Source organism: Mus caroli, chromosome 8 (assembly GCF_900094665.2).
Source record: "Mus caroli chromosome 8, CAROLI_EIJ_v1.1, whole genome shotgun sequence".
Taxonomy (NCBI): domain Eukaryota; kingdom Metazoa; phylum Chordata; class Mammalia; order Rodentia; family Muridae; genus Mus; species Mus caroli.
The window spans coordinates 17,680,931-17,687,980 of record NC_034577.1 but is presented as its reverse complement, the minus strand read 5'-3'; the positions used below and the strand labels follow the sequence as shown (position 1 = coordinate 17,687,980).

General features: G+C 51.6%; 1 protein-coding gene across 2 annotated transcripts in view; it reads right to left on the bottom strand.

The window, feature by feature from the left end:
• Positions 1–496: 496 nt before the first annotated feature.
• Positions 497–7,050, bottom strand: part of LOC115031754 (ankyrin-1-like) — an 11,953-nt gene continuing 5,399 nt past the window's right edge. The window contains exon 5 of one of the 2 annotated variants that reach the window (XM_029480745.1): positions 497–2,703. The gene's annotated coding sequence lies outside the window, so the exon portion shown is untranslated. The remainder of the gene's footprint in view (positions 2,704–7,050) is intronic. The other variant, XM_029480744.1, reaches the window with a different exon arrangement.

Below are 7,050 nucleotides of genomic sequence, written 5' to 3'. Positions count from 1 at the left end.
TCTTATTTAATGCTATAGCTGATGAGGGGTGATTGTGTGGTAACCTCAAGTGACAAATGCCAGAGGCTCCGGAAACTGTTTCCTCTGTTCTTCATCTGACAAAGGAGGAAANAACAACACCGCCACCGATTTGGGACCCCAGCTTTGCATAAAGTGTTGGAAACTAATTCAAACAGGGACCATTTGCTATCTCACTGAGTGCAGAACTCTGACACCTCCCCCTGGTGAAAGTCAGCAGCCTGCCTGTTCTCAGGTTCTCTGGTTTGTAGGGTCCCGCTCCGACCCGTGTCGTGATAGCCAGGTGGTCAGCTTTTTCTGGGATGGCACTGATTACAGGGCTTTCCAGGATCTGGGCATTGGTGGACCCCTTCTTAGAGCAGAGTGTCTTCTGATGCTACTCAACAGACCCCATCCCACCCCCAAACCAGGCAATCTATACTCCTGCCCAGCACTTCGAACTCCCAAAGATAAGCCAAGAAGAAGCGATGGAGACCAGTGCCATGAGTCCGTTTCTTTATTAATTTGACATTTGTTTAGCTGGTGTAGGGAGAATGGTCTATACATCAGAGTAGGGTGGGCTGGTCTCTCTCAGTAACAGAGCATGTGAGAGAGCCAAGACATAGTTCATTTTTTTTTCATAACAATTAAAAAAATCAAGGTCATTTCAAAACTTCTAAAAAGCGTCTAAGGTGCAGACTGCAGCATTCTCTAGGCATCAAGTGGAGACCCCAAACTCCTCCTAAAACAGCTCCTACTAGCAACGGGAGCGCGCAGCCATGCCGCCGAGGGCGGGGGGCGGCGTGCCAAGCAGCCAAGCCAGACCGAGCGGAGGGTGCCAAAGCGGAGTCGGGCCGCGCAGGGCGCTAAGAGCCGCTACTGGGCGGAGGGTGCGGGGCGAGGCGGGGCGACCCCGCGCCCGTGCTCGCCCGCCCTCCCGGGGCCGCCGCCCCTCCTCCCCACCCCCAGGAAAGCTAGCCGCGCCCGTGGACCACAGCATCCCCCAACCCGCGCACTGGCCCGGGGCTAGAGAGCGCGCGGGCTGGAGTCCCCGGGAGGGCCTCCAGGGCGTGGGGGTACGGGCATGGAGGGGCGTCTGTGCTACTTGGAAGGTTTTTACTGTGTCCCGACGACACCCCGAGGAGCNGCAGGCGAGGAAGGTGACCGCCGTCCACCATTGGCTCTGGGAGAGCGAGAAGAGCCTGCCAGTCTCTCTCCTGGCCCTAGGGGGCGCCGCCCGGGTATGGCGGAGCCGGATTGTGCTGATTCGGGCCTCCCTCTGCAGGAGACTCTAGTGTGACGTTAAGGCTCTTCCCTGAGGGCTCCAAGGCAAGACCAGCCAGTTGAGGGTCCCCTTCCTGGCCTGGCCCTGAGTCTAGATAGAAGAGGGTCTCTCCTCAGCCTCCTGGTCAGCAGCTCCATCCTGCTCCGGCTCTCCTTGCGTTGGGCCCGTGGTCAGAGCCAGGCACTTGGCCGACCAGCCCGAGCCCAGTTGTCTGTGCCAGGACCTCCAACCTGCGGCCACCTGCACTTCAAGCACCAAGTTGGCTCTGGAAGACCTCAGGATGGTCTGACCTAGGAACTGGCAGGTACATTCACAGCCCTACTCCCTTCCTCTTTCGGTGAAAGACAGCCTTTAGCTCCTCCCACAGCCTGGAGAAGTCCTCAGGAGCTGAGCTCTTTAGGGCTTTGTACATACTGCTAACGTGTTTCTATTGGTTTGCATAGTATTTATTGTTTTCATATACACAAGGCTGATTACTGTACAGTTTACACTTTGAACACAGACTATTATAGAAGTACGTGACGATTTAGAAAACCTCTTCCTCTATTGAACATGCTGGTGCAATCCTCGGACAGCCACAGGCCCTTCCCCAGCAGAGAACTTTGAGATGGGACCCTGGCTCCCTCTGAGCCCTACAGCAAAGCCTAGGGGCTCCTTGCCTCAGATCTTAAATTTCTAACACAAGGAACCCCGAATGCACTCTCAAGGTGGTGATTTCCCACTGGAGGATGAGTAATACTGAAACTGAGAGACAACATAAAAAAAATAATAAATCCAGTTTATCCATACAGCGTCGTCAAAGGTCACAGTAAAACCAGTGTAGACTGAGTGAGGGGGAGACCTGCGCGTGTGCACCTGTATCATGTCATTCTGAGAAGAGCAGTCCCTCCGTGGGGGCTGGGGGGTGGGGTGGGGTGGGGTGGGGTGTTACAAGTAGCATGTGGTGTGTGCAGGTACAACGAGGATGTAGGACAATGGGCTAAACTGATTTCACGCCGTTTCCCTCGGTCCAGAAAGATCATGTGTATTTCTTACAAATGAGGTTGAAGTCAAAAAAATCAAAACAAAAAGCAAACAAACGGATCAACCATCCCGGCCACAGTAAAGCCCTTATTATTCGTGTCTGCACCCGTGTGCTCTTTGGGGCTTGCTATCCTCTCCCTTCTTCTCTCCCTTCTCTCGCGGCCTTTGTCCTGATTCCCACAGAGATCCATAGTCGCTAGAGGCAGGACTGAAGACTGTAGGTCATGCGTCTACAGCCAGTCATTCATGCGAATAGGAGACTAAAGGAAACTCCTTACAGAGGTCATGCCGGGGAGCTCAGAACACGTGCGACCCTTCAGTAGCCCTCTGGTCCAGGTCTCTTCCCGTGTGCATGACAGAGTGTGTGGAGTTCAGGGTTTGGGTGTTGAGGTGTGATCCTGCAGGGCACAGAAAGAAGGAGTCACTCGGGAGCTCTGTGCTTCCGTTCAGGGCAAGCCACCAGGAGAAGTAGTGTCCCCAAGCAAAGCAGTAAGCTGAGACTGCAGTAGCAGAGGCTAGCCCAGAATACCACCCACCCTTCTTTGATGTCTACCCAGATGTCTCAGCTCACTAGCTGCCCAGCCTCCACTGTTTAATGTAGAGTAGATGAGCTCTCAGCAGCCTTCCATAGGGGACAGGGAAGGTACTGTGTTGCCAGGAGGCTGGAAGGGGGAGGGGATCTTCAGAGAAGAATCTTCTGCTTAGAAAGTGGCTTTTTTTCTTTTTTCCTGTGACAAGGCCCTATGCTGAGAAAAAGGTGAGGCTAGGCAGACATGCTCTGAGGCTCTCAGTTCAGGTGGGCCTACAGCACAGATGTCTGCTCTGTGCCCACGCTGGACAAGATCGCTGGTCTCAGGAAGTCATGACCTTGAATTCCATAGACTCTTACTGTCAACTATCCCTGGCTCCNGTTTTTGCATGCCTAGTGGTGGGCTAATTCTGTGACGAAGAGAGCTCTTAAGGAAGGTACATCCTCTCTGGAATATAGTACATCTCAAGCTGGGAAGCTGCAGCTTTGCATGTGAAGGCCAAACCTGACAGCCTGGGATTCTCAACAAGACATCATTCTGCCCCTATAGCTGACTGCTGTGAGGCCGGCCTCCTTCCTCTTTCCTTAAAAAAAAAAATCTCTCTGGGTCTGTCTGTCTGTCTGTCTGTCTGTCTCTGTGTCTGTCTCTGTGTCCCTCTGTTTCTCTCTCTCTGTCTCTCTCTATATTTCTCTTTCTCTCTCTCCTTCTCTCTGCAACAGAGTCTTGTTATGCAGCTCAGGCTAGCCTGAAACTTACAACCTCCTGACTCTGCGTCCCAGGTGCTGGGATTTCAGGTATGTACCATCACATACAAATAACTTCATATCATCCAGCAAACACCAANGNTTCTATCAATAGGCACCCAGGAGCTGGTGGAGAAGGAAAGGGCATTTCTTTATTTTTGTGTGTTTTGTTTTTTTGCTTTTGAGACAGGGACTCATCTTTAATCCAGTCTGGCCCAGAACTCATTGCCTATCACAGATTGGCTCTGACTTCATGGCAATCCTCCANTCTCAGCATCCTGAGTGATGGGGTGACAGATGTGATCTACCATGCCTGGCTGGGAAGGCCATTGAGATGAAGAGAGTTGACGGTGCTCTGGGAAGAGGCATAAAGGTTGGAAGTCATTCTGAGGCAGAGCTGTTCCCAGGCATAGAGCTGTCCCAAGCTCTACAGGTGACAGAGCCGTGGGTATATTGGGCACAACCAACATGACTCATCTCCATGGTTCCCTCNGGGGTGTGGGGGACAATGCCAAATGTTTTGCCTGCAGCTGTGAAGATTAAAAGTCAGGCATTCTTGCTGGGCAGAAGAGAGCTGCCATTTGAGAGATGAGATTCTGCCCCTCCTAGGCTACCTTCTTCTCTAGTCCTATTGCTAGGCTGTGTGCTCATATGCCCCCTCCCCAACACTGCCATCCTCTCTCCTCAACTTCTGTTCCTGACTCAAACTTGACCTCCACTTCAGGCTGTCCTTTCCCACGACTACTCATTGGCTAAGAGACACATAACGGGCAGAGGGGTCAAGAGCAGGAATTCTGAAGCTAGACTGTTCAGGTTTGAACCCTGCTTCTGTCTTTACTGGCTGCCTAGCTTTGGTCAAACGTACTCGGCTGCTCTTCAGCTCTGTTTGCCCTGCTTGTGAGATGGGGCCACAGCAGAACCCATCACTGTGATGTATGCATGTGCTGAGATGGGTCCATGGAGGACGGAGGGGTCAGGGAGCATCCAGGGAGCATGCTGGACTAATGAGTATCTGGCTCTTGGAAAGTGCCGCACCTAACTTGTTGTCTATTTATTTTTCTAACCAGCTTCGCAGTTGCTCTGGCTGGATTATAAGCACTGGAGGGTGGGGGCCCCTTCTCCAAATTCCCTACAGTGCCTACCCCGGAATTAAGCATTCCTCAGAGAGACAACATGAAAGCCGAGATTCTAGATACACAGGCTGAGTTCCCACCTGCTTACGGCCAGGTCCTAAGGAGGAGAGGGCTCAAGCCTCAGAGATCACTCTGGAGTAAGCACCCCCTTTCCCCGCTTTTTTAGAGGTGGGTGGTAAGCTAAGACCTAAGTAGAACAGACACAGATCCAGCTGGAGCAGCTGGTGGGGCAGGGGTGGAGTAACATGAGCCTTCAGGCTACAGCCAGGATTTCTCCATGCCACCAGTGCCACCAGGCCTCCTCCCTAAGCCACTCTCTGAAAAAGGCCAATCCTCTCAAAGCTTAGGAGATGCCACTCCAAAGTGCTCAGAGCCCCTTCACCTTTGCAGCCAGGATCCTGCTTTTCTCTCCATGCTTGGGCACCTGCCCCCACATCTATGCCCGTGGCTCTCACCAGTGTCCCTTTGCTTCCTACTCTGATGTCCTCCTTCAAGTGGCTGCATAGGATAACTGATTCTAGCTTTAAGCTAGAAAGCGAAACAAAACATGCCTTCCTACTTCCTCCCACTGAAATGCTAGATTTTTCAAAACAGTCTATTGTCAGAACCANGGAAGTCTCTGAAGCACACTGTTTGTGTGGAAAGTATTCTCTAAAAGGAAAACAGACTTTCAACATGCATATAATCACAGGGCTTCTCCTTCCTCAGCTCCTGGGAGAGTCCTGGAGGGAACAGCCATGCACACGCAGAGGGTATCAAGAACTAGTACCCTTCCCAACCAGACTCCTGGAACCCCCAGGGCTGCACCATTGCCGACGCTCCAGTGCCCTTAGCTGCTCGCTGCATACAGTTTTCCCAGCAGTCCTGGTACCTTAACACTCAGGCACAGTACAAGACCTGCCAGTGCCAATGAGCCTTGACTTCTCAGACAGAAAACAGCAATTTTCTGGCTTCTTCACTCTTTGGGACTTTCCAGTGCAAGGGGAGACTGGCAGGATCAGAACAAGGCTCAGCAATGCCTTGCTCACCAGAGTGTAGAGTCCTCTAAACAAATGNTTCTCATCCTCCACTTTAGCCTGCTTTTAGATACGATTCTTATACTATGCCAGACGACTTGAGAGGAGTTTGAGGAGAAGGGTCAAAATCTGGCATAACACCTCGACTTTCACCACGCATATAATCCCAGGGACGGCATCGTGAAGGATACTGAGATCCTGGATTTTAACTGAGCAGAACTGCAGCCGAGAACAGCAGCTCAATCTCTCTCAGGCTTGCAAGCTTCTATGCCCTGGCCCCGGGAGTCTGTATCTTCTTAACAGGATATGGACTACGCCCCGAGAAAGAGCACTGTCGACCCTCGCACTCTGTAAAGCCCTCCCTCAAAAATAAGAGCATCTGCTACCATACAGCAGTTCTATAAGGAACGTGCTGGCATTATTGCTATGCGTGGGTGGAAATGCTGAGGCGTAGGAAAGTCAATTGACTTGCCCTGAGTCACACTACAAACAATACCTGTCACTGATGGGACGCCAGAGTGCATACACCTTTATTTACTCCTCACGACACGACACCTCTCATAGTTACTATGTGCGCCCCCACTCCCCTGCCACACCCACTCTGGGGCTGGAACCTGGGGTTTCAGGCAGGCTGAGCATGCGCTCTGCCGCTGAGCCACACCCTGTTCTGCACACATTTTTTAAATTGATAAGTAACACATATCCAGGAGAGACTATCTCCATCTTTCCTTGAGGTGTGCGAAGCTGGGGATAGTTGAGTGACTTAAGGTCATACCATTTGGGACCAGAATGGGGGAGCCAAGTCTTGAATTTGGACTCCAAGGCTGGTTTTTACATTTGGAAACATATAAGATGCTTTTCATTATTCACAGAAGTTTTGGTCTATAAAGTATGAGCGTGGGATTAGCGAATACTGAATCACCACTCCCAAGGGACATGCAAGGTCACGCTTTCCTCAGCCAGCGACTCCATCAGCATGCTGCGTGTGTATTTCTGTTTGAGGGTGGCACATCGCATGTATGCAGGCCATTCACTCGTGCTCACCCCATTGCCATCAACACCAGAGCCTCAGGAAGCCTTAGAACTCATCTTCCCTGGACAGACAGAACGTCAACACAAACAGTGAAACAAATGCCGAAGAACTCGGAAATGCACTGTGTTGTTAAATAGATTAAAAATAAAGGGCAGCATGAGACCCAGGAAAAGGTGGACCTGGGGACGTCACATGCCCATCACTCCATGGTCACTTTTGTCTGTGTGTCTGGGAATGACTGAGCACGGAAGCACCAGGTGCTCGTTTTGGATTTCAAGAAAGGTTTAGGG